We start from the raw sequence: 27,890 nt of genomic DNA on the forward strand, positions 1-27,890 counted from the left end.
ACACAAAGCCTATTTTAGGGCAAACAGGAAACTTCGATTATGGACCAGGTCTAAGATGGCCCCAAGGGGTTAGCATTTATTTTGTTAGGTGTGATCATGGCTTCGTGGTTATATAAGAAAATATCTTTGTTTCAGAGGAAGATACAAAGGTGAAGCTACATGATGATTGAGATTTTATTTTAAATACTCCAACAGAAAGAAAGAGAGAGAAGAAAGAAAGAAAGAGAAGGCAGGTGAAGTAACGTGGCCGAGTCATGCTGATGCTCCAATCCGTGTGAGTGATGGGTACGTGGGGCGTCACTGCACCGTTCCCTCCACTCGTGTGTGTGTTTGAAATAGCTTGTAATAAAAAGAAATATTTTAAAGAGGAGCCATGGAGAAGAAGCCTTTTATCCCCTACCGCTCCTGACAGCGTGGCCTTGTGCTGGAATCATTCGTCACCATAAAGCTTGGCTGCCCAGACCTCGTCAAGCACAAACGCAGCCTTTCAAAGTCACCTTTCATGAAGCCAGAGGCCGTGTTTCTAAGCTGTCGGCAGCCACCCCTCCTATTGTGAACTGGGGTCTCTGCTAAGCGAAATGGCAGATTTTAGCTCCTGAAGAAGAGCGGCCCCCCACCCTGACTCAGGATCACACATCCACAGGGTTCCGTCCGCATTGTGGGGGCGACATCAGCATCTAGCAGACCCCGCAGGCCACACGCTATATCAGGAAGGCTTAAAGCAGACAGAGGGAAGGAGGTCAGATGCATGGCACGTCTGAGTCCACATGTACACAGCCCGAAACACACATGGGCGAGAGAGGGAGAGAGAGACGGCCACGGTGACGGTGGGGGCTTAATTGGCTGTGGTCAGTCTCATTCAGGCTAGATCTTGCTTATTCCTCCGTAAAAAGAGGGGGCCAGAACAGTGGTCCCTCACCTACTGGCTGACCCGGGAGAGATGTCTCAATGTAGATGTTTTTTGAAATTCCCTGGTGACTCCAAGGTCATGGTTCTAGATCAGCTGTTGGGGACCCCAGGGCCTGAGCATATGGAGTCCGTGGCCCCCATGGAACTCAGAGGGGCTGACTCAGACCTCTCTTGGGAGAGAAAGGAGTGGAGAGGGCAGATTCCTGGCTTGGGGAGCAGCGGCCCAGGCTCAGACCCAGCCAGGCAGAGCCACTGCAGCTCGGGGTCTCATCCGCCAACCAGGAGCCGGTCGCAAGTGTGGGCCAAGGCGCCTACCTCTGACATTCCGCAGATGGCAAAGGACGAGAAGTAACATGCTGACCCCCATTCACCCAACATGGCTGAGCCTTGGTGCCTTTGGGTGGCTGACTCGGCCTCCAACTCCGACACGCAGCGATGCCCAGCAACTTTAAGCAGGTTTGATTTCTCACGGGCAGGTCTGAATCTTACTTCCGCTACCTTTCCAAGCAGAGCCCGGGCTGAGCCAGTGTCTCCCCCGGGAGATGTCATCTGAGCCCCAGGTCTCGCCTGAGCACACAAGAGACAGAGCTTTACAAGGAAGACACGTGAGCTCAAGGTGTGACAAACGCTGAGGGACAAATGACTCTCCCAGGAGAGGTCTGAGTCAGCCCCTCTAAGCTCCACAGGGGCCACGGACTCCATATGCTCAGGCCCTGGGGCCCCCAACAGCTGATCTATAACCATGATCTTGGAATCTCCAGGGAATTTCAAAAACAGGCAGAGTTCCACATCTACATGCCCTGCCTGGGCTGCCCTTGGCCCCAGAAAATCTCTCGGGACCCACCACATAAACAATGCAACCCAAGTGGATCTGCAAAAATTAGCCCAAGTTTCATTCTTTCCCGTAATTAACCAGGCGACAGAATCTAATGCACCGGTCCACCTTCCAGCTGGGTGGTGACTCACGGACATCCTTGTACACACACGTCTAGGTGCACACAGAGTTTAATGGAAAGATGCCAAGCCACACTGCAGACAAACTGAGGGCCCTGCCCACCCTCTCCTCACTAAGCCCTCCTTCTAGGGACTGCCCTGGACGCTGGACATGTCCCTGGCCCCTGGCCTTCATCAGGAAGGAGGGAGAAACCATCTACAGACTGGCCGGGACCGGAGCCAGCAATCCACATGCTGTGTCACACCACTAGCAGGTGACATCTCTAGAGAAAATTCAAAGGAGCCAGAATATTCTTAAAACATTCCTATTTCTAAAAAAAAAATGGAAAAAAAACACTCCTTCCTACAGACGTTCTTTCAATGTGGCAGGATCATAGGCGATTTTTCTTCTATTTCTTTTTTCTTTCTTTTTTTTTTTTTTTTTTTGGCTTAACTATATTTTCTACTCTTTCTACAACAATCATGGAGAGCTGTTTCCATAGAGACTTCAGCACTACCATTTGGCGCCAGATAATTCTTTGCTGCAGGGAGGGTGGGGTGTTCTGTGCACTGAGGGCGTTTGGCAGTGTCTGGGGCTCTTCCTGCTGCTAGTCAGTAGCTGCCCTTGGTGGTGACAACCAAAGATGTCTCCAAACGTGGCCAGAGGTACCCAGGGAAGCAAAATCACCCCCAGCTGAAAGTCACTGGCCTGAAGAATGGCTGCCGAGGCTGAGGGTGAGTAGCTGGAGCTGGAGGCAGCCAGGAGAGTGAGGACCAGAGCCCACAGGCACTTAGTGGTTCCCAGAGCCAGGCGTCACAATCCGCACTTCCCAGGCACCGCTCATCTGAACCTCATGAGCACTCAATGGGGCAGCCCTCTCATCGTCCCCATTCTGATGAGGCCAAAGTCATAGGACTATTAACAAGGCACATCATGGCCCGCATGGTGGTTTATGCCTGTAATTCCAGCACTTTGGGAGGCCGAGGCAGGTGGATCAAGACCATCAAGTCAGGAGATCAAGACCATCCTGGCCAACATGGTGAAACTAAAAATACAAAAATTAGCCAGGCATGGTGGCGAGCACCTGTAGTCCCAGCTACTCGGGAGGCTGAAGTAGGAGAATCACTTGAACCCAGGAGGTGGAGGTTGCAGTGAGCCGAGATCACGCCACTGCACTCCATCCTGGGCTACAGAGTAAGACTCCGTCTCAAAAAAAAAGAAAAAAGAAAATCAAAAGGAGACAGATTCAAGGAGGACCATCAGCAGCTAGATTGTAAGGAGCTCTTTCAAATAAATATAAATGCTACACCAGCAAATTAGTAACTTAGGTGAAATGGACAAATCCTAGAACAAGCTTGTTTAATCTGTGGTCCAACACAAATTTGTAAGCTTTCTTAAAACATTATGAGATTTCTTTGCCTTTTTTTTTTTTAGCTCATCAGCTATCTTCACTGTTAGTGCATTTTATGTATGGCCCAAGACAATTCTCCTTCCGGTGTGGATCAGGGAAGCCAAAAGATTGAATACCCTTGTCCCAGAAAGACACAAACTACAGAAACTGGCTCTAGAAGAAACAGAAAATCTGAATACATTAACAACAAGTAAAAAGATGGGATCGATAATCAGAAAACTATGCGCAAAGAAAAGCCCAGTCCAAGAAGGCTGCATTGGTGAATTCCACCAAACATTTAAGGAATTACTATCAACTCTTTACAAACTCTGCCAAAACAAAAGAAGAAAGAACACTTACCAACTCAGTCTGAGGCCAGTACGACCCCGATACCAAAGCTAGACAAAAACATCATAAGAAAAGAGAACTACAGACTAGTATTTCTTGTAAATACAGATGCAAAAATTCTCCACAAAATGCTAGCAAAACAAGTCCAGCAACATATAAAAAGGGCCAGGTGTGGTGGCTCACTCCTGTAATCCCAGCACTTTGGGAGGCTGAGGCAGGAGAATCTCTTGAACTCAGGAGTTCAAGACCAGCCTGGGCAATATAGTGAGACTCTAACTCCCCAAAAAGTTTTAAAAAATAGCCGGGCATCGTGGTGCACACCTGTGGCACCAGTTACTTGGGAGGCTAAGGTGGGAGAATTGCTTCAGCCAGTAGGTCGAGACTACGGTGAGCTGTGATCATGCCACTGCACTCCAGCCTGGGCAACAGAATAAGACCCTGTTTCAAAAAAAAAAAAAAAAACAGGCCAGCCTCGGTGGCTCATGCCTATAATCCTAGCACTTTGGGAGGCCGAGATAGGTGGATCTTGAGGTCAGGAGATAGAGACCATCCTGGCCAACATGGTGAAACCCTGTCTCTACTAAAATACAACCGGGTGTGGTGGCGGGTGCCTGGAATCCCAGCTATTCAGGAAGCTGAAGCAGGGGAACCTTTAAACCTGGGAGGCAGAGGTTGCAGTGACCCGAGATCACGCCACTCACTGCACTCCAGCCTGGCGACAGAGCAAGACTCCATCTCAAAAAAAAAAAAGGTGGGGGCAAGTTTCTTCAACCTAATAAAGGCTATCAATGAAAAATCCACAGCTAACATCATTTTGGTTTTTCTTTTTCTTTTTTTTTTTGTTTGAGACAGGGTCTCACTCTGTCACCCAGGCTAGAGTGCAGTGGTGCAATCACAGCTCACTGCAGCCTCGACCTCCCACACTCAGGTGCTTCCCCCATCTCAGCCTCCCGAGTAGCTGTGATTACAGGCACCTGACACCCATGCCCAGTTAATGTTTGTATTTTTAGTAGAGACAGGGTTTCACCATGTTGGCCAGGATGGTTTCCATCTCTTGACCTCGTGATTCGCCCGCCTCAGCCTCCCAAAGTGCTGGGATTACAGACGTGAGCCACCACACCCGGCCATCTCATATATTTTTAAAGCCTAAAAAATCCACTAGGCCAGGCACGGTGGCTCACGCCTATAATCCCAGCACTTTGGGAGGCCCAGGCAGGTGGACCACCTGAAGTCAAGAGTTAGAGACCAGCCTGGCCAACATGGCGAAACCCTGTCTCTACTAAAAATACAAAAATTAGCCAGGCGTGATGGCAGGCATCTATAATTCCAGCTACTCAGGAGGCTGAGGCAGGAGAATCACTTGAACCCAGGGAGATGAGGTTGCAGTGAGCCGAGATCACACCACTTCACTCCAGCCTGGGCGAAAAAGCAAGACTCCATCTCAAAAAAAAAAAGAAAAAGAAAGTATCCACTGAAAACTACTCAAATTAACAAACAAGTTCAGCACAGTTTCAGGCTACGTGATCAATATACAAGAAGCAAGCCAGGCACGGTGGGGCGCGTCCGTAATCCCAGCTGAAGGAGGCCGAGGCAGGATTGCTGGAGGCCAGGAGCTCCAGACCAGCGTGGATAACAACATAGAGAGACCCCATCTCTAAAAATAAAAAATATGTACATAAGCCGATTATATTTCTATATACTTGCAGTGGACATTATAAAATGAAATTTAAAGGCCAGGCATGGTGGCTCACGCCTGTAATCCTAGCACTTTTGGAGGCCTCGGCAGGTGGATTGCCTGAGCTCAGGAGTTTGAGACCAGCCTGGGCAACATGCTGAAACCCTGCTTCTACTAAAATACAAAACAACTTAGCCGGGTATGGTGGCAGGTACCTGTAGTCCCAGCTACTTGGGAGGCTGAGGCAGGAGAATCACTTGAACCCAGGAGGCGGAGGTTGCGGTGAGCCGAGATCATACCACTGCACTCCAGCCTGGGCAACAGAGTGAGAATCAAAAAAATAAAAGAAATTTAAAAAGAAACTTCATTTACAGTAGTATCAAAAAGAATTTAAAATTTCAGAATAAATTTAGCAAAAGAAGTACAAAGCTTATAGATTTCCATACATGTATGCCTCCTAGAAATCAAGGTGTGAATTGATAGTAACAGGTTGCAATTATTGAGCACCTACTGTGTGCGAAGCCTGTACTTGGCACCAGATGTATATTTTCTAGTATAATCCTGTAACACTCCTGGGGTTAGTGTTTTTATAGATCCACTCACTTTCTCAAAAACCCTGGGGTCAGGTGTGTTTCAGAAATCAGATTTCTTTACAGTTTAGAAAGGGAATGTGATGCATACACACTGCGTGTTATGTAACATCCTCCAGTGGGCCTAGGGCAGTATCCTGCCGTCGAACATACTAATATTTTCACAGCGAGATGCATGAATATTCACACTGAGTGAAATCAATAAAGGCTGAAGTAGCCTCTCATCCACTCAGGTCATGTTTTCAGAGCTGAGTCCAACCAGTTCTGTCTGCTGGGAGGGCTCTGCCCTCACCCCCTCCATGGACCCCTCTCTGCACATACTCTTAAAACTTCCTCCACCTCAATTTCCCACTTCCATCTTTCCATATAAAACTTGTCTTTGAGCCAGGCACAGTGGCTCACGCCTGTAATCTCAACACTTCGGGAGGCTGAGGCAGGTGGATCACTTGAGGTCAGGAGTTTGAGATCAGCCAGACTAACATAGTGAAACTCCATCTCCACTAAAACTACAAAAATTAGTGGGGTGTGATGGCAGGTGCCTGTAATCTCAGCTACTCAGGAGGCTGAGGCAGGAGAATTGCTTGAACCCGGGAGGCGGAGGTTGCAGTGAGCTGAGATCACATCACTGCACTCCAGCCTGGGCAACAGAGCAAGACTCCGTCTCAAAAAAAACAACCTGTCTTTGCCATGTTCTGTGGCCCCGACCCATATACCCAGTCCCACGGGACTGAAGATGTGTATGCATGGACTCATCCCTAATCTCTGACCAACCCCATTTCCAAAAGCTCCCTGTGTACACAAACCCTGCTTAGGCTGAGTCACCGGCCAAATGGACACCAGTGTGCTATTTTGAAAAAGGAAATACCCCTTTATTACCCACCTCAGGAGAAAGGCTCAGATCTCCTGACCTGCTCAACGTTTCACCTCTTCTGGGAAAACAAAAGGCCAGACATGCAGGGCAGATCCTGCTTTGAGTCCAAGCCCTGCCATGGATATCCCACTCCAGAACCTCGAACCTGGCTGCATCCTGCTGCCTGTTATTTTCAAAACCTTCTTCCTTGGATGCCTTGAGAGAATCCCCTCTGAATGCCAGCGTGAGCCTTGTCTACCTTTGCTGGGCGCCTCTTCAGAGCTGCTTGATGATTTCATTCACACAAATATTGACTGGACAACTATGAGATGGCAGGAATTCTTCCAGGCACTGGGATTGCAGCTACAAATAAAACAGGCAGGACCTCTGCCCATGTGAGCTTGAATTCTAGTGGGAATGAGAAATAATAAACAAATAGATATATAATATAATGTCCAGTGGTGAAAAGTGCTGTGAAGAAGAATAAAGCAGAGTCGGTGTATAAAAAGAGAATGGGGATCCTTTTATTATTATTATTATTCTTTTTTGAGCTGGAGTCTTGCTCTGCTTCCCAGGCTAGAGTGCAATGGTGCAATCTTGGCTCACTGCAACCTCCACCTCCTGGGCTCAAGCGATTCTCTTGCCTCAGCCTCCCAAGTAGCTAGGATTATAGGCATGCGCCACCACACCCAGCTAATTTTTTTATTTTAGTAGAGACGGGGTTTCACCATGTTGCCCAAGGTTGTCTGCAACTCCAGAGCTCAGGCAATCTGCCCATCTCGGCCTCCCAAAGTGCTGAATTACAGGCGTGAGCCAAGGCATCCAGCCTGGGACTCTATTTTAGATTGTCACAGATGGCCTCTCTGAAGAGGTGACATTTAAGTGGCAACCTGAATTAGAGGAGAGCGGCAAGCCATGAAGATATCTGGAAGATACTGTAGACAAACAGAAAAGAACACACCAATGCCCTAAGTAGAAAATGGGCTTCTATATTTGAGGAAGGGGGAGAAATTGGGGCACGAAAGAGCCAAGCGTTTCTGATATCTAGCCAGAACTTCACCTGTTTCTTGTTTGTTTCTTTGAAACAAGGTTTCCCCCCCGTCACCCAGGAAGGCATGCAGTGGCATGATCGCAGCTCACTGCAGCTTTGACCTCGCGGACTCAAGCAATCCTCCCGCCTCATTTTTTTATTTCTTTGTGGACTTGAGGTCTCACTACGTTGCCCAGGATGGTCTTGAACTCCTAAGCTCAAGCGAGCCTCCAGCCTCGGCCTCCAAATGTGCTGGGATTACAAGTGTGAACCACTACGCTCGGCCAGAAACTTCACCTGTTAATTGAAGCCAAGTGGCCTTAGAGGGTGTTGCAGATGAGGACTTAAAGGAAAATGGAGAAAATATTATTGGAAACTAGAGGAGAGAAAATTCTTATTACAGTGCCTGAAAGTTTAGCAGCACCGTTATCTGTCGTATTGTGGAAAGTAGAAAATGTACGTCATGGGCTAGGTGATCTTGTTAGGAAGCTTCCCAGGAAGAGTATTGGAAGCACCACCTCATTTCCTCTTGCCTGTTTTAGTAAAATGAGAGACGAGAGAAATAAACTTAAGGAAGAACTGTTAAACGTAAAGGTGCCAGGGCTTTCTGGTTCTGAAAATTCCCAGCTTCTAAAATAGCAAACAATGCTAAATTTAAGAAATAGTTTCGGCCGGGCACAGTGGCTCACTCTTGTAATCCCAGCACTTTGGGAGGCCGAGGCGGGCAGATCATGAGGCCAAGAGATTGAGACCATCCTGGCCAACATGGTGAAACTGGTCTTTACTAAAAATACAATAATTAGCTGAGCATGGTGGCACGTGCCTGTGGTCTCGGCTACTCAGGAGGCTGAAGCAGGAGAATCGCTTGAACCTGGAAGGTGGAGGTTGCAGTGAGCCAAGATCGTGCCACTGAACCCGAACCTGGTGACAGAGCAAGACTCCTTCTCTAAATAAATAAATAAATACATAAATACATAAATACATAAATAAAATAGAATTTAAAAAAAAGAAATCGTTTCTGGGAAAAGATCAAATCCAAAACAATATAAGGAAAACATAGTCTAATGATGAAGCTAGAGGAGTGACTATAAACTCTTTTATTATATCCTCAGAAAATGTAAAGGATGCTTCAGAGAATCATTCATAATAAGATTCCTAAGAAGTTTAAAGATATCATCCCTCAGCAGTATCAGCAGAATGCCAAGGTAGAGACAGGCTGATCTCAAAGAGACTTGTTAAATGGAGCAAACTCCAAAAAGATTCATAGGAGACCCAAAAGTGTTTTACAAGAATTGCATTGGCAGAAGCACTGCTAGTTTGGACTGAAAGAAACAGATTCAATACAAACTAAAAAGAAGACTTTGGACTTCTTTTCTATAGGTAGGAAGAAAGCTAAGAAAACCAATCAACTGCTAACATAAGCCATCTTTCATGAAAAAGAAAAGATGACTCAGCTTCTAGACAGAGCCAACTGTCCATAAGGCAGAGCCAAGAGCCAAGGAAAATTATTTCCAGCCCTTAAGTCCTAATGAAGTAACTTCCAATGTGTGGTCTTCTAGATTTCAGAATTGCTATGTACTAGTGACTCCTGTGTGCCTCCTTTTACTTTTTTCTAAACAGGGTCTCCCTATGTTGCCCAACCTGGCCTCGAACTCCTGGGCTTAAGCGATCCTCCTACCTCTGCCTCCTGAGTAACTGGGACTACAGCCATGTACCACCACAACCAGCCCTATGTGCCTCTCTTCTTGAATTAGGAATGTCTGTAATGGTTATCTTATGCTTCTCATACTGTTGTATGTTGCAAGGTACAGGGATACAGATAACTGCCTCTTTAGTTCACATGTCTTCAGATCAAGCAAAACTATTCTCAAGAGCTATATTTGAGGAGCCATATCCAAAAGCCTCATCTGTGCCCGATTTAGATGATGAGATTCTGGACTTTGAGCTTTAATAAGATGAGACTTTTGGAGACTGTGGGAGGAGGTAAGAGTATTCACGTGTGGAAAGGATATGATTTATTGGGGGCCAGAGAGTGGGCTATGATGGACTGCCTCCTACATGGCCCCATAGGATATCCCCTCCTGGTGTATACCCCTTTATTTAGTCCTTCCCCACGCTGAATAGGGAAGACCTGTGTAGCCAACAGGATATTGTGGAAATGATGGTGTGGCTTCTAAAGCTTTAAAGATATTGTGGCTTCTGTCTTGCTCTGGAGGAATTCAGGCGCCATATTGTGAAGACACTCAAGCAGCCCTATAGATAAGCCACATGGTGAGGAACTGAGGCCTCCTGCTAACAGCCAGTCCCAGTTCGCCATCTATGTTATTGACTCATCCTGGAATCAGAGCCTCTTGGCAGTGGAGTCAGCTGCAGCTCTGACCAATAACTTGGCTACAGTCCCATGAGAAACCTCAAATCTGAGCCATTCTGCCAAGCAAACCACTCCAGAAATACTGCCCCACAGAAATTATGTGAAATAATGTTTATTGCTGCTTTAAACCACTAAGTTTTTAAATAAATTTTTTCAACAGACACAAGGTCTTGCTACATTGCCCAGGCTGGTCTTGAACTCCTGAGCTCAAGCCCTCAGTCTCCCAAAGTGCTGGGATTACAGGTGTGAGCCACTGCACTCAGTCCATTTTTTAAAATAATTTGTTATGCAGCAATCGATAACTAATACAAATGGTCATCCATTCTTTATTTAAATCCTTCTAGGATCAGAGAATTCATCTATTCATTTATTCAACAAACAGTTGAATAACTGTATCTACTCTGTGCTGGCCAAATAGTCACCACCCCTCCCTGTGGGAGCATAGTATCTCCCTAAGCCCATCAAGTCTGAAGACACACTTGATCATGTGATTTTCTGTGGCCAATAAAATGTGAACAGAGAGATAGATATAAGCCACTTCTGAGCAGAGACCTTAAAGTCATTTCTCAGTTCTGCCCTCACTCTTTCCTGTGCCTCAAAACCAGCAATTTCATAGCTGATCTTTCAGCCTGAATCCTGGAATGAAAAAAACGTAGAACAGGCTCACAGCGACTGCAGGCAATGTGAAGCAGTCACAAGAGCAACCCTTTTTATTATAATTATTAAAAGCCACTGAGTTTGGTACCTGTTTGTTACTTGGCATAACCCAGCAAAAGCCGACTGATACAGTCACACTGCATCCAGACCTGGTGGGATGACTTTTTTTTCTGAGTCTTCTTTATCCTGGCTTTCCTCCTCAGAATGCTTCCTCGTTCCAAACTGTTCATCAAAAATGTGCCTCCCAGAGGTCAACACAATGGAGTCTGATCGGCCCAGACCATGTTGGCCTTCCTTTCCAAGACCTGGGTGTCAAACACTCACAACACAGCTCCTTGAGACTTGGGAAACTTTGCTCCCTGGCAGCCTCACAGTCTGGAACACATAGAGCTAGAGAAGAATGCCTCTAGGGACCAAAATGACATCATGAGTCCACATTCTAAAGCTTGAGAACTTGACCCTGAGGACAGAGTTCTAACCTCCTTAGAACCTAATCAGGCTTCCTAACCTACAATCTAATGAGCTTGGTGACGTGGCTGCCAAGTTCACAGCAGACACAAGAGTACGAATTAGAGATAAATCAAAATGCCAGGCAATCCAGCAAAACCGAGGAGTCAAACAAGAGTTGGCCGAGCACCAAATGGTGTCAGTTACGACCCATTTCACAACCATCTGTAAACTAGGTATTCCTGTGCCCATTTTACAGGAGAGGAAACTGAGGCTCAGAGAGGTCACTAACTTGACAAAGGTCACAGCTTGTCAATAAGGATTCAAATGGGGATATGGTAGACACAATACGAATGGCAGCTCCTGCTGCTGATTTTGGCATTGGTGTTGGTTGTGGGCAAGGTGGAGCCAGTAGGGAGGGAGAAACCCATGAGATGAGAGGGTGAGGGAGATTTTCAGTGGAACAAGGTCCCAGGTGGAGAAGGGATGAGCCTCAGGGTACAGGGAAGACAGAGCACCTGAGAGCCCTGGGAACCCAGGAGAACCATCCCCACTTCAGAGAGGGCCTTCGTCGGGGCAGAGACCCAAGCCCTAGCCTGGACAACACGATCTGACCACCGCACCGCACTGCCTCCCCTGGGCTCCCCCAGCGCCGGGTTCTTGCAGGACCGTTTGTTGAGCTCTGGACATCTGGACCAATGGCACATACATATGGAACAGGATAACATCCAGCGCTAGGTTTATTGCTCTCAAGCCATAATGGAGGCCGCTTATCCCCGTGGAATTGAACTTGCCAGTGCCGGCCCAGGCACTAGAGCTGGACAACTGCCCCTCGTTGGGGGGCTGCCCCTTGGAAGAGAGAAGAGGTACAGCTGGCAGACAGGATGGTCCAAGATAGATGGACACAGCAGCTAGTGCTCCCCCGCCCGGGACCCTGCTTCTGATCTCCGATATCTCCTGAGTCCAATTTTCTCCTGAGGAGGGGCAGAGAGAGCCCCGGGCATTCCTTCACCCATTCTCTCCAGGGAGGCCCAGAGGCTTCACATTCCCCTCAGGACAGACAAGTGTCCTGCCCAGCCCTGTGTGTGGCACAAACAGACAGGAGGAGGGGCTGGGGCACCAGCATTCTCCATCGGACACCTGGCTAAGACCAGGACAGCCTGGGGCTTTGGAAACCTCAATGAACACCTTCCCAGGGTTTATCTAAACTACTATTATTATTATTATTATTTATTTTTTTTTTTTTTTTGAGACAGAATTTCTCTCTTGTTACCCAGGCTGGAGTGCAATGGCGCGATCTCGGCTCACCGCAACCTCCACCTCCTGGGTTCGAGCAATTCTCCTGCCTCAGCCTCCCGAGTAGCTGGGACTACAGGCGTGCGCCACCATGCCCAGCTAATTTTTGTATTTTTTAGTAGAGACGGGGTTTCACCTTGTTGACCAGGATGGTCTCGATCTCTTGACCTTGTGATCCACCCGCCTCGGCCTCCCAAAGTGCTGGGATTATAGGCGTGAGCCACCGCGCCTGGCCCTTAAACTATTATTTTAATTTTTTATCATGGCAAAATATGTATAACATAAAATTTATCATTTTAACCTTTTTTTTTTTTTTTTTTTTTTGGAGATGGAGTCTGGCTCTGTTGCCCAGGCTGCAGTGCACTGGCGTGATCTCGGCTCGCTGAGATCATGCCACTGCACTCCAGCCTGGGCGACAGAATGAGACTCCATCTCAAAAAAAAAATTCCACTGTATGGATAGACCGCATTTCCCTTAGCCATTCATCTGCTGATACTGTTTGGCTGTGTCCCCAGACAAATCTCATCGCGAACCGTAGCTCCCATAACTCCCACTTGTGGGAGGGACTTGATGGGAGATAGTTGAATTCTGGCGGCGGTTTCCCCTGTGCTGTTCTCGTGGTAGTCGGTAAGTCTCGTGAGACCTGATGGTTTTAAAAAGGAAAACCCCTTTTGCTTCATTCTCATTTCTCTCTCTTCCCTGCCGCCATGTAAGATGTGACTTGCTCCTCCTGGCCTTCTGCGATGATTGTGAGGCCTCGGCAGCCATGTGGAACTGCGAGTCCATTAAACCTCTTTCCTTTATAAGTTAACCAGTCTTAATTAGCCGGGCGTGGTGATGGGTGCCGGTAACCCCAGCTACTCAGGAGGCTGAGGCAGGAGAATCACTCGAACCCGGGAGGCAGAGGTTATAGTGAGCCAAGATCGCGCTGTTGTACTCCAGCCTGGGCAACAAGGGTGAAACTCCATCTCAAAAAAAAAAAAAAGGTAACCAGTCTCAGGTATGCCTTTATCAGTAGCATGAAAACTGACTAATACACCTGCCAATGGACATTTGCATTGTTCCCACCTCTTGTCTATTGTGAAGAATGCCGCTAAGAACATAAGTGTACAAATTTCTTCAACGCCTTGCTTTCCGCTGTTTTGGGTATATACCTAGAAATGGAATTACTGGATTATATGGTAGTTCTGTGTTTAATTGTTTGAGGGACCACTGTACCATTTTCCACAGCAGATTCATCATTTTACACTTTCCGCTGCAGGCCACGAACGTACCAATTTCTCCACATCCTCGTCAACACGTGCTATTTTCTGTTCCTTTATTATAGGCGTCCAACTGGGTGTGAAGTGTTACCTGGCTGTGGTTTTGATTTGCATCCTAACAATTAGTGATGTGGGCGTCTTTTCTTGGGCTTTCTTGTTTCTCTTTGGAAAAATGCCTATTCAAGTCCTTTGCCCATTCTTTCATTGATTTGTTTTTCATTGTTGAGTTGTAGGAGTTCCTAATACATTTTGGATATTAACTCCCTATCAGGCCGGGCGCAGTGGCTCACATCTGTAATCCTGGCACTTTGGGAAGCCGAGTTGAGTGGATCACCTGAGGTCAGGAGTTCAAGATCAGCCTGGCCAACATGGTGAAGCCCCATCTCTACTAAAAATACAAAAATTAGCCAGGTGTGGTGGTGCATGCCTGTAATCCCAGCTACTGGAGAGGCTGAGGCTGGGCGACAGAACAAGACTCCATCAAAAAAAAAACAAAAACAAAAACATGATGTCTTTGTTTTTAAAGGCTTACAACTTTTAAAGGCTTACAACTCTAGAAATTACATGCGAAAGGGTCTTGGTCCATGGAGTAGGCGTGGGGTCTGTGACTTAGGTGGGGCTTTGATCCTGTTTAAGTAAAAACAATGCCTTCTGGAAAGATTCCTCCACACCATGCCTGCATCAATAGGAGGGTGATTAAAGGTGGTGCCCGGTCTGCCAGGCTTTACTTCTCCTATTGAAATGCAGTGTGGAAGTCAAGGGGGAGGTGGTCTTAGATGCTTAAGGGTGATTAAGGGTCTCCTTCCTCACTCCTCCCTTTGAGAATCTCACCTATAACGTTAATAAGAGTTCTCACTCTCATTCTTAGTTTCCTCTGTTTTAGCTATTAACTTAGTAGGGCTGTTCCATCGCCCCGTGATGAGTTTAATTTGAACAGTTGTATGCATAGGGGATTCTGATGGATCGTAGCAGACATCGGGTTGTCCATCTCCTGGGCTACACACCTTTTACTGAGTACCGTTATATAAACAGGTTCCCTTCCGTGTCCCTGAACATTCATGATAACTGTAGAACAAAAGAATGCAGCAACTTTCCGTCCTGCCTCAGTAACCTGGTGCACACACTGAGACCATTCTCCAAAATCAGTTAATGTCCCTACTGTGTAAGTCCATATTTAAAAAGAATAAGTCCCACGATGAGTTTCCTCATGCTTCGGCCATGCGTGGACCAGCCAGCTCCTGGGATGTGGCTGGAGCAGGGCTTGTTGTCCTTCTTAAGGTGATTCTGCAGTCGTTGTCTGGGTCCGATCTAGCTTCACAATTTCCTGCAGGTTTTGTGCGGCTGTGGTGGATCCAGCCTGGGATTCCCTCCACCTTTACGGCTGTGGGAGCGATCAGGATCACGGTCTGGGATTCTTCCCACCGTAGCTTCAGAGGGACTACATTCCTGTCCTTTATCCACATGCGATTACCTGGTGAGAAAGGGTAAACTGGGGAGAAGAAGCTTACAGGGCCTCTTTGATTTACCCAGGTTGAAATGTCTGAGTGATTTTTCCTAGAGCTTGCAGTAGTGGTCCTAGCTCAATTTCTCCCCACTCCCGAGGAGTTCCCAGGAGTGCCCGCAGTATAGGAGGGGCTATGACATAACACTTCATGGGGGGAATATCAGGAGTACATCTAGTTTTGGATAACACCAAGGGAAGTGCCTGCACCCATTTAATTCTGTTTCCTGACACATTTTCCCTAAGCTGTTCATCCGCTCCACTTTCTGCTTAAAGAAAGTCCTTTCCCTCCTGAATTTAACAGTCCTTTTTCCTTGCACAGCGCCCCATGTACTTGAAGAGTTAGAGAGGCATACTGGGAATCAGTATAAATGTTCACAGTCCTATCGTCACTCAGTTCTAGGGCTCAGGTCAGAGCAGTAAGTTCAGCCTTCTGAGCCGAAGTACCCTGCGTCAGTGGCATGGTCCTGATTACGGTGTCCGGAGCTACCACTGCATAGTCTGCCCACCTTTCTCCTCGTGGATTAACAGAACTGCTTCCATCCACACACAACTCCCAGCCTACTACCATCCATGTTGATCCCAAAGATCAGGGCTGCTGGAATAAACTGAGTCCAATACTTCAACACAGTTGTGTTCAACTGGGCCCTCCGACACCGGGAGCAAAGTGGTGGGGTTTAAGGTGTTGCAGACCTCAATGGTGGTGAGGGGATTTTCACATAGCAGGCTCTGGTATTTGGTTAGTCTAGCATTTGTCAACCAATGATACCCTTGGTATTCATTCATTAGAGTCACTACTGCATGAGGTGACTTGATATTTAAGTTCTGCCCCAGAGTTAGCTTATCAGCCTCTTGTGCTAGCAGAGCAGTTGCTGCCAGGGCCCTTAAACATGGGGGGCATCCCTTGGAAACTCCGTCCGGCCGCTTGGAGAGATAAGCTATAGGCCTGGGCCAAGGTCCCACTGTGTGTGTTAGAACTCCAACTGCCATTTTTTCTCTTTCTGACACATACAACATGAAGGGCTTTGTTAAATCAGGTAAAACCAAAGCCGGGACTGACGTAAGTTTCACTTTCAGTTCCCAATAGACCTGCTACTGCTGGGATCCCCATTCAAAGGGTCCCCTGTCTCCCCGCTTTGTCACTTCATATAGGGGTTTGGCCAGTACTGTGAAGTCTGGAATCCACAGTCTACAGAAACCCGCAGCTCCCAGGAACTCCTGCACTTGCCTTCTAGTCTCAGGTCCTGGGAGGTTGCAGATGACTTGTTTTCTCTCTGATCCTAGCTACACACTCCTTGCTGCATGGTGAACCCCAGATATGGCCCTTGCCGTCGGCAAATCTGGGCTTTCTTTTTAGACACCTTATACCCATAATCCTCCAAGTGCCAAAGTAAGGCATCTGTTCCTTTAGTGCACCCGACTGCCGTGGGGTGTCCCAATAAAAGGTCACCAGCATATTGGAGAAGCACACAGCCTAAGTCCTTAGCTGGAAACTTCTGGAGATCACGGGATAGTGCCCCCCACAAAGATGGTGGGAGAGTTCTTGAACCCGTGGGGTAGCCAGATCCAGGTGTACTGGGTGGTCACACCTGGACCCGGATTTTCCCATTGAAAAGCAAATAGTTTCTGACCCTCTGAGGCCAGTCAAATGCTAAAGAAAGCATCCTTTAAGTCCAAGCAGGTGAATCAACTGTTCTCCACTGGCAATACTCCCAACACCGTGTATGGGTTGGGTGCAGGTGCATGTGCAAAGTCACTGTAGACTGATTAACCAAACACAAGTCCTGCACTGGCCTGTAGTCTTCGGTCCCTGGTTTAGGAACAGGCGAGGGGGGTGTCCCATGGAGCCTGGCAAGGAGCTATAATTCCATCCTTTAAGTGTTTTAGGTGGACCTGGATGCCTTCTAGGGTCTCTCAGGGAACTGGATATTGCTTTTGCCTAACCAGCTGAACCTCAGGCTTGCACAGGGGCCTGGTTGATTGCCAGTCCTGGCAGACTGTCCTCTGCCCCGACCTGTGGGCATCACTTGGCTAGAGCAGGGGTTAATCCTCCTCCTGGTCCAGTCAGGAAGAGTCTCCTCTCCTCTGCCAAGGGAGGGTGAGAGCCATGATATTCCCTGCCTGAGGCAGTTCTAGCTGCAGGGAGCCCTTATCAGCGAAGGTGGTAGTAGCAGCTCTTAGTTTGCTTAGCAGGTCTCTCCCCAAGAGGGGTAGGGGCAGTCCGACATGTACAAGAACTGATGTATAACCTCACGGTCTCCCACTGAACAGGTCCCAGGCAAACAGAAAGACTGTTTTTCTGACATCCCAGTAGCTCCAGTATCAGTTGTTTCCTTTGACAGGGGGGTTACAGGACTGTCATCCTGACCATGGGCTCTTTTGGAGGCAGTGGAGCCTGGTCCCCTTCAGTCCAGCCGCCCTTCCATTAAACTGAACAGAGCTTCTTCACTTTTGTCTGAAGCCTGGTGCTCAAGATCTCCCTGTTTTTCTGTTAACTGGGGGCACCTGTCCTTCCAGTGTCCCACTTCCTTACAGTAAGATCACAGGTCACGCTGCAGGCGTGGGCAATTAGACCGGGCAGCCTTCCAGGAGCCCCCTTTCCCCGCCTTCTGGGGCTGCTCCTCTAATAGCGGCAGCCATCAAGTCGGTGCTTTGTTGAGCCTGACGCTCGTTTTCTCTGACTTTCCCTACAGCCTACCGCGTCTGTGTTCACAAACACCTGGTTAGCTATTTCCAATAACTGTGAAGTATTCACGCCCGCAAATCCTGCCTGCTTCTGCAATTTTCTCCTAATAGCTTCTGCACACTGACTGACTAGTGCCATATTTACCATGCGTTGGTTTCGGGGCTCTCAGGATTGAAAGGCGTATACATGCGATAGGCTTCACCAGCCTCTCATAGAACTGTGCTGGGCTGTCCTCTCCCTTGAATGACCTCAGAGACTTTACTGGTGTCTGTAGCCCTCTGGGCTCCTTGTTCAATCCTTCCAGTAAGGCCTCTCTGTACTGGACTAGCCTTTGCGTAACCCCCCAGGGTGTTTGGATCCCACTGGGGGGTCAGTCCCCAGTAACTGGACCCTGACATACTCTTGGGGGTTCTGGTAATCTTCTGGAATGTGCTCTTCTAACCATTTGGAAGCAGCTTGGAGTACTCTCCGCCTTTCATCAGTATTAGAAAGATACACAAGCAGCTGGTGGCGGTCAGCCCAATGGGGTTCTGAGTCTGAACAATAGTTTGCAGCAGGTCAATGAGAGCTTGCGGCTTCTCGATATAAGACAGGTTGTTATTTTTCCAGTTGATAAGATCAGCTGAGGTGAACAGCAGGTATGTGAAAACACGTCTTTCCACCATGTGGCCATCCTCATCCACTCCCATGTACCTCTGCTCTCTTAAAAGGCATCTGAACCCCTGCCTTGGGTCGCAGACGGCTGCTAGAGGAGTTCCTCCCGGGAAGCAGGCGGCTATGGGAGGAGTCTCACTGCATTCTCTCTTGTCTATTCTGGGTGATTTAGGGGTGTGCTATTCTGGTGGGGATTCTGAGGTTTCAGGCCCGGGGTGAGGAGTCCTTCCTCCAGACCAGAGGGAGGGAGTATCATTGGCAAAAACTCCTCTGCAGCTGGATCTGCCAGGAACTTAGGAGTCATTGTCCCAGCTGCTGGATCTGGGAGGCCCTTAGGAGTCAGTGTCCCTCGGCAGGTGGAGCGGGGTCCTTCCCTAGCTGCCTGTCCTTTTGCCATCAGTACAGTTGCTGCCTGTCCTCTCAGCCATTGTGATGGGTTTAGAATGAGCTGCAGCCACGAATCTACGTACGGAAATTGATCAGGGCATCCTGGCTCCCGCACATAACCTCACACCATATTTGGAGAAGAGACACCTGTCTAGCCTCCCCTTGAGGGCCAATCCGCCCCAAATGCCGGCCAGTCTACCTCACATAAGGTCCTCAGCTTCCCTGGTGTCACTGTTACTCCATAATCCCCACTAAATCCCTTCTTAAAATTTTTCAGCATAGTCCCCAGAGGAGTAGGCTTGCTATGAGTGTGACCCATGTTTTGCACAGAAAAACAGTATTTGCAGGCAGTGAAAAGAGTCTTACTCCACCCTCAGTTGTTCCTGCCTTGCACAGTGCAACACACTCTCTCTCACTTTTGCTTCAGGCTGGTAGGATTGTCCCCCTCTCGGAGGTGTTTCAGACACCACTTGGCTTTGGAGCATTCATTAATCCCCTCACAATGACTAGATTGCGAGGGCATCTCCTTCCAGCCATATGTGGATCGCCCCTAATCCCAGCTGGCCCCACAATTCGCTCAGAGCTTGGGGTCCCCTCTAACAGACCTGCAGCCCCCACGTGTCACAGCTGATGAGTCCAGTTGAACCCCTCCAATCACTCACACAATTGCATTCCTCCCCCAACCCAAATTGAAACCAAAAGCAAAACTTCCAAGGTTCGTTGCAGAAAGAGAGAGAGAGAGAGAGCCAAGTTCAAGAGTGCCAAACCCAGCACGCATGGTGATCAGGCCACGCCTCCACCTGAAGGAGGTGGGCAAGTTTCCCAGGATCCATCCTTCCATGTTTCTGTTGTCCAGACACTCCAAGTTCCTGTTCCTTCTTGGTGTTCAGCCACTGGGTGGATCCGCAATGTAGGGACTTACCTGCTCTGCTCTGGCGAGGCTTTCCACTGGGGCCAGCACCTGCCTGGGAGCGCTCTCAGGAATTGCATCGCCCAAGCCAGCAGGAGCCCCCCACAGGAATGCTCCAAAGGGCTAGGCAAAACCGCCCGAAAGGCTGTGCCGGCCGGCCGCCAACCAAAACTCGCATCCTGGTCAGGGAATCAAAGCGATATTGTAGGACAGCCCACAGACAAAACCTCTGGAACACCAAACTGGGAAGGAAGGGGTGATTTATTCGGCCAGGAGCCACAGCAGTTATGAATGCTCCAAATAGCCGAGCTCCCCTAACAAAGAAAATCCCTGCCCTTTTAAAGGCTTACAGCTGTAGAAATCACATGTAAAAGGGTCTTGGTCCATGGAGTAGGCGTGGGGTCTGTGACTTAGGTGGGGCTTTGATCCGGTTTAAGTAAAAACAATGCCTTCTGGAAAGATTCCTCCACACCATGCCTGCATCAATAGGAGGGTGATTAAAGGTGGTGCCCGGTCTGCCAGCCTTTACTTCTCCTATTGAAATGCAGTGTGGAAGTCAAGGGGGAGGTGGTCTTAGATGCTTAAGGGTGATTAAGGGTCTCCTTCCTCAAGGGGACCCAGGTGCTCACCCTCCCTTCCTTGAAACGCTCCCTCCAGGGCCTCCAGGGGCCTCGTGCACCTGCTCTTCCTTGTCCCACTCCTGCCTTGTCTTCCTCCCCACGGTCCGGCCTCACTGTGGATGTGCCCGACTCATGCTGACACCTCGTGGATCACGTCCAAGTTCATACCTCTAGCCCAGGCCTACCCCAGACCTCTGAGTCACAGCCAACTACACTTGTGTTACAGGAAAGGGGTCCCGATCCAAATGCCAAGAAAGGGTTCTTGAATCTCATGCAAGAAAGAATTCAAGGCGAGCCCACAGAGTACGGTGAAAGCGAGCTTATTCAGAAAATAGAGGAACAGGCCGGGTGTGGTGGCTCACACCTGTAATCCCAGCCCTTTGGGAAGCCGAGGTAGGCAGATCACCTGAGGTCAGGGGTTCGAGACCAGCCTGGCCAACATGGTGAAACCTCGTCTCTACTAAAAATACAAAAATTAGCTGGGCATGGTGGTGGGTGCCTGCAATCCCACCTACTCGGGGACCTGAGGCAGGAGAATCACTTAAACCTGGGAGGCGGAGGTTGCAGTGAGCCGAGATCGCACCACTGCACTTGAGCCTGGGTGACAGCAAGACTCTATCTAAAAAAAGCAAGTAGAGGAATAAAAAAACGGCTACGCTATAGACAGCAGCCCCAAGGGCTGCTGGTTGCCCATTTTTATGGTTATTTCTTAATGATACACTAAACAAGGGGTGGATTATTCATGCCTCCCCTTTTTAGACCATATAGGGTAACTTCCTAATGTCGCCATGGCGTGTGTAAATTGTCATGGCGCTGGTGGGATTGTAGCAGTGAGGACGACCAGACATCTTGCTTTTGGTGGGATTTAGTCGGCTTCTTTACTGCAACCTGTTTGGGTTTTCTGTTGTTGTTGAGACAGAGTTTTGCTCTGTCGCCCAGGCTGAAGTGCAGTGGTGCGATCTCAGCTCACTGCAATCTCGCCTCCCTGGTTCAAGCAATTCCCCTGCCTCAGCCTCCCGAGTAGCTGGGATTACAGGTGCATGCCACCACGTCCGGCTAATATTTTTGTATTTTTAGTAGAGACGGGATTTCACCATATTGGTCAGACTGGTCTTGAAATCCAGACCTCAGGCAATCCTCCTGCCTTGGCCTCCCAAAGTGCTGAGATTACAGGCATGAGCCACCACGCCCGGCCACTGCAACCTGTTTTATCAGCAAGGTCTTTATGACCTGTATCTTGTGCCGACCTCCTGTCTCATCCTGTGACTTAGCACGCCTTAACTGTCTGGGAATGTCTCCAGGCGGCTTCAGGCTCCTTTAATGCAGCTCCCATTCAAGATGGAGTTGCTCTGGTTCACACGCATCCGACAGTTGGACCTCTCCACTTGGGGACATCAAACTCAGCCTGTCAAACCCACCTCCTCTTCCAGCACGTTCCCCCTCCTGCTTCTTCACAGTTCCAGCCTTTCTCTGGTTGCTCAGGTTAACCTCCTTGACTCCATGAACGGCCAGGAAGCACATGAAAAGATGCTCACCATCATTAATCATTAGGGACGTGCAAATCTAACTTGCAGTGAGATAGCACACTTATAATCCCAGCACTTTGGGAGCCCAAGGCGAGTAGATCTCCTGAGGTCAAGAGTTCAAGACCAGCCTGACCAACATGGAGAAACCCCATCTCTACTAAAAATACAAATTAGCCAAGTGCAGTGGCACATGCCTGTAATCTCAGCTACTTGGGACGCTGAGGCAGGAGAATTGCTTGAACTTAGGATGTGGAGGTTGCAGTGAGCCAAGATTGCACCACTGCACTCCAGCCTGGGCAACAAGAGTGAAACTCCATCTCAAAAAGAAAAAAAAAAAGAATCACTTAGATCCACAGGTGGAGACTACAGTGAGCCAAGGTCACGCTATGGCACCCCAGCCTGGATAACAGAGAGAGACTCTGTCTCCAAATCAATAAATAAGTAAATAAAAGGAAAAAAAGAAAACAGGTGTTTAAACAAAAGCTTGTACATGAGTGTTCATAGTAGCACTATTCACAGTAGCTAAAACGTGGAAACAACACCAATGTCCATGGATAGATGAATGGCTAAACGATGTGGTCTAGCCATTCAGTGGAATAGTAATCAGCCTTAAAAAAGAAGGAAATTGACACATGCTACGACATAGGCGAACTCTGAAGACGCTATGCTAAGTGATTTACTGGAATAGGCAAGTCCATAGAGACAGAAACCAGATTTGTGGTTGTCAGGGGCTCCGGGAGCGGGGAGAAGGAGCGACTGTTCAATGCATACAGTTTTCCTTTTGGGGCGATGGAAATGTTTGGGGATGAGACAGAGGTGATGATTGAACAACACTGTGAATGTACTAAATACCTCTGAATACACTCTAACATGGTTAAATTAATATTATGTGACTTCTACCCCAATAAATAAACCAACCAATCAGCGTTGGCTCCTCCTCGGCTTCTCTCCCCTCCCACACATCCCACCTGTCAGTCCATCCCATCAGCTCTGCACTCGAAATATATACAAATAAACCCAGAATCTAGGCCGGGCACGGTGGCTCACACCTGTAATCCCAACATTTTAGGAGGCTAAGGCAGGTGGATCACCTGATGTCAGGAGTTCGAGACCAGCCCAGCCAACATGGTAAAACCCGTCTCTACTGAAAATACAAAAATTAGCTGGGCATGGTGGCACACGCCCCATTCCTCCCCCATACACACACACACACACACACACACACACACACACACACAGAATCTGTCACTTCCCACCCCTCCCTCCCTCCGTGCCAGTCTTAGCCACTGTCACCTCCCAGCAGAGGACACAGGAGCCTGCTGGCCAGTCTCCCAGTCCAGTTCTGACCCTCAGAGGCCTGTGCTCCTCGAGGCAGCCAGGGAGATCCTGTTAAACCGCAGTCCCCGGTCCTGCCGCTGCTCTAAACCTCCCATAGCATCACACCATGGTCAAAGTCAGAGTCCTTCCCATGATCCACCAGGCCCTGTGGTCCCCCACTGTGTCCCCACCGTGATCCTGGCTTCTCTCCCTCTGGCCACGCCCCGGCCTCCTGCTGCCCCCACACACCTCCTACCCCCTACCCTTCATGGGGGCTCCGGTCCTGACATCTGTGGACTGCTCGCTTCCTCATGCCTGCAGGTCTCCCTGCCATTCCTTCCTGAAGCATCAGCTCCACCGCAACACTCCGGCCCCTTCCTTTCTGTAGTATTGCCTAGCTTACAGCGTATTTATTCCTTAGCCTTGTATCTATGGTCTGACTCCTACCCTAAAATACACGCTCCATGAGGGTGGGACTTTCCCATGTTTTGTTCCTTGCCCTGTCGTTGTGTGGGACAGTGCCCGGCAGAGAGAACGTGCCCAAGAAATGTTTGACGAATGAATGGATTCAAATTCCCCTAAGCCCATATATTTGCATTTGCTTTGCAGAGGTGTGTATGTGTGTGTGTGCATATGTGTGTGTGTGTGTGTGTGTGCGTGCGTGTGTGTAGCGGGGAGATCCCATAAGTGACGAGGCAGGAGCAAAAGGCCTCAGCCTATTTCCATATAAATAATGATGAAGAAAGTCATTAGAAATATAACCGTAGTAGTTATTAGCTATTCATATGGGATCTTAGTTATTCATAGGTGATCTTAATTCTTTTACTAATGCCTCCCAGGTCGGAAGTGTGAACCCGGGGTGACATTGTGAAATGAATGACACTAAGGCAAGATGTTTTAAGCCCTCTATCACGCCTGCAGAAGGGCTGCTGGAGTGGCGCCAGTGCTGTGAAAACGCTCACCGTTTAGCCAGCTAGGGAAGAAGATGTCCAAAATGGCCGAGACATCTCCTTTCCTGGGGATGTTTGGAGAAAACTCCGCTTCTCCAAGCTCTTGTGGTAAGGCCTGACGGCTATCAGGTAGGTCCGCAGACACCCAGGGACTTAACTATGTGACGCTGTGCTTCAGTGGTCACGTTCCATGGCTACGCTTGTGTTCTGCTTCTGCATCTGGTTCCTTTTTTCTTAGAAAAGATAGTCAGTAATAGTAACATAAATCTTAATGTTTTAGTTCTTTCTTGATAAGTATGGAAAAGGCGCTGATGCGTTATGCTCCTTACCTCACTTCGGGTGCCAGAAATTCCTGAGCCATACCTGAATGACCTGCGATGCACTTGACCCTATCGCTGCCACACCCTATCCACCCTGCCCCAGTCTCAGACCAGCAAGACCACGCCCTACCTACCCTGCCCCCTCAGAAGATTTGCTGGCAAGGAGGCGAGGCTGCATGGAAGGGTCTGCACTGGATGGGAGTATCCCACTCAGGACCCAAGTCGCTCAAAACCACACAACTCAGACGTGGGGAATATGCTGTGCCAGTCACATGTGCTTACAACACGTGTGGCATCTCCTGTGGACGGAGTCAACAGTCACCCTGAGATAGGCAGAGCCCGGCGTGGAGGTGGGAGCCTTCATCTGGGATGAGGCAGCGGGAGGCGGGAGGGGACACACTGGGAGCTGTCCCGTGGGGCCAGGCAGTGTCAACCCAGCTCTGGCACAGCCTGAGAGTCACCACCCCCTCAGATTTCACACCCTGGGCACCTCCACCGCGCCTGCCTCACCCTGACCCCAGTCCCACGGCCAGAGCTTTCTCCCCCATAATTCACAGGAATGTTATATGCATGAACCCAGCTAAGGTGTCAATCTCCTTTCAGAACCACAGCACGACTCCCCATAAAAGTCATCTTTATGGACAGATATTTCATGGCGGCAGCTTGAGAAGGCTCACGTTTCTTAGGCAGCTGGAGCAGAGCTAAGAGAGCTAATCACGAGCTCCGCCAGTCCCGGGACGTGGGCTGTGGCTGGCGGCTGTGGCCGTCTTATATCAAACTCTCAAGAGTCACAGGGCAGCAGCATTGGCCCCCTCCCAAGTCATTCCAGATGGGATTTAAGGTGGCTTAATGAGCATTCATAAAATACAGCAAAAGAACATAAATTGAAAAGGGTGTGCAAAAAGAAATCAAATAAATGGGAACTGCATGAAATGAGCCAGAGACAAGGGGGAGGGGGAAGAGCAAGGGGGAGGGGGAAGAGCAGGGAGGAGGGGGAAGAATGAGGAGGGGAAGAGCAGGGGGAGGAGAAAGGATCGGGGAGGGCGAAGGGCGGGGTGGGGGGGAACAGAGGGGAAGGGGAACAACAGGGAGGGGCCCCCTAAGCCAGCTGGGAAGTGGGGCAAGGCTTCCCAGAGGTGGACAGAGCAGATTCTTGAGGGGTGTGTAGGAGTTTCCTAGGCCAGGACGGAGAGGAAGGTCCTCTAGGCAGAAGACTGGAGTGTGCAAAGGAACCAGAGAGAGAAGGAGGCGGAGAGGGGAGGGGGTGTGCAGGGAGGAGGGAGAGGAAGTTCAGCGGGTGAGCAGCAGTTGTGGGGATGACGACGGGTATGGGGGAATGAACTGTTTCCTGCAAATGCCTCAGCCGTACTTGAGAGGATTCCCACTCCCCTCCCCACTCACAAAGTCCTGGTGATCGAGGCCCGGCTGCCCAGTCCCTCATTCCCTGAGCTGAGCGATGCAGTGATTTATTCCATTCGGAGCTCAGGACCCTGTTCCCACGGGCAGGAGGACCGCAAGGGAAGGCCGGAGCCTGCTCTCTCCTCTCTCTGGACCCGCCTGAGCCCCAGAGGCACGGTCTGCATCACCTGCTGTGAACAGGAGCACTCAGCTTAGAGTGGCCAGCAGAGACCCTGGGCCCAACAGTCCAGAAGTCTGACACGGAGCTTCTGTTAATTAGCCGCGACCCTCCCCTGGGTCCTGGAATCTGTTCTCAGGTGACCGTGGAGGAGGGGATGCTGAGTGATCAACACCTCAGATCAAGAAGCCATTGGAGAATGATAAAGAAATAATTATTCTGGCCAGGCACTTGGCTCATGCCTGTAATCCCAGCACTTTGGGAGGCTGAGGTGGGCAGATCACCAGAGGTCAGGAGTTCAAGACCAGCCTGACCAATATGGCGAACCTCGTCTTTACTAAACATACAAAACAAAATTAGCCAGGTATGGTGGCACATGCCTGTAATCTCAGCTACTCGGGAAGCTGAGGCAGGAGAATTGCTTGAACCTGGGAGGTAGAGGTTGCAGGAAGCCGAGATTGCACCATTGCCCTCCAGCCTGGGCAACAAAAGCGAAACTCTGTCTCAAAAAAAAAAGAAAAGAAACAATTATTCCATGACACTGGTAGAGCATGGCCAGGCCAGCTTTATCCAGGACCATGGAGACTGGTACGGGGTCCACTGCAACAGGGGCTTGCAGCCAAGGAGAGAGATGGGGCTCCACTCTGAACGCAGCACAGGAAGTGGGCATTTACAGCCGAGGAGTGTGGCTCCTGATTGGAAAATTACCAAGGGGTGGGAGAGGTTCTGCTTAAACCGACCTAACAGGATTCCTGCTGACGTGGCCAGGGTTCTGTCCCTAAAACTGAATCTTTTTTTTTTATTGAGATGGAATCTCACTCTGTCGCCCAGGCGGGAGTACGATGGCACGTTCTCAGCTCACTGCAACCTCCACCTCCAGGGTTCAAGCGACTCTTCTGCCTCAGCCTCCCAAGTAGCTGGGACTACAGGCGCCACCACCGCGCCCAGATAATTTTTGGTTTTTTTTAGTGGAGACGGTTTCACCATGTTGCCCAAGCTGGTCTCGAACTCCTCATCTTAAGTGATCTACCCACCTCGGCCTCTTAGAGTGCTGGGATTACAGGCGTGAACCCGTACGCCTAAAACTGCATTTTACAAGGAAGGGCACAGATGGGCCTAGCAGAAGATTCAGAAGCCTGACTAAAGTTTGACCAGGCAAAGGATCTTTGTCTGTAACTCTCATTCAATGACCAAAACGCCCTTTAGGAGCCTTTGGAAGAGCCCTCATGATGGGGTGAGTGTCCTCATATGAAGAGACAGGAGCCAGAGGCGGTGGCTCATGCCTGTAATCCCAACACTTTGGGAGGCCATGGTGAGAGGATCACTTCAGCCCAGGAGTTTGAGACCAGCCTCGGCAACATGGCAAGATCCTATCTCTACAAAAAATTTAAAAATTAGCCTGGTGTGGTGGTGTGCACCTAGTTACTTGGGAGGCTGAGGAGGGAGGCTCACTTGAGGCCGGGAGGTGGAGGCAGCAGTGAGCCGTGATCTTGCCACCATTGCACTCCAGCCTGGGGAGCAGAACGAGATCCTGTCTCAAAAAACAAAACAAACCTTGGAAGGACTGGCATCTGGGAGTCTGAGGACTACGAGGAAGGAGCAGTGTTTCTGGCCACTCACAGGCCTTGGGTCTGTGCAGGACATGACTGGCTTTTATCACAGTTGTAGCTGATATTGAAGGGTG

The sequence above is a fragment of the Aotus nancymaae genome, unplaced genomic scaffold, assembly GCF_030222135.1.
Source record: "Aotus nancymaae isolate 86718 unplaced genomic scaffold, 86718_ANA_hifiasm-v0.15.2.pri h1tg000059l, whole genome shotgun sequence".
Classification (NCBI taxonomy): domain Eukaryota; kingdom Metazoa; phylum Chordata; class Mammalia; order Primates; family Aotidae; genus Aotus; species Aotus nancymaae.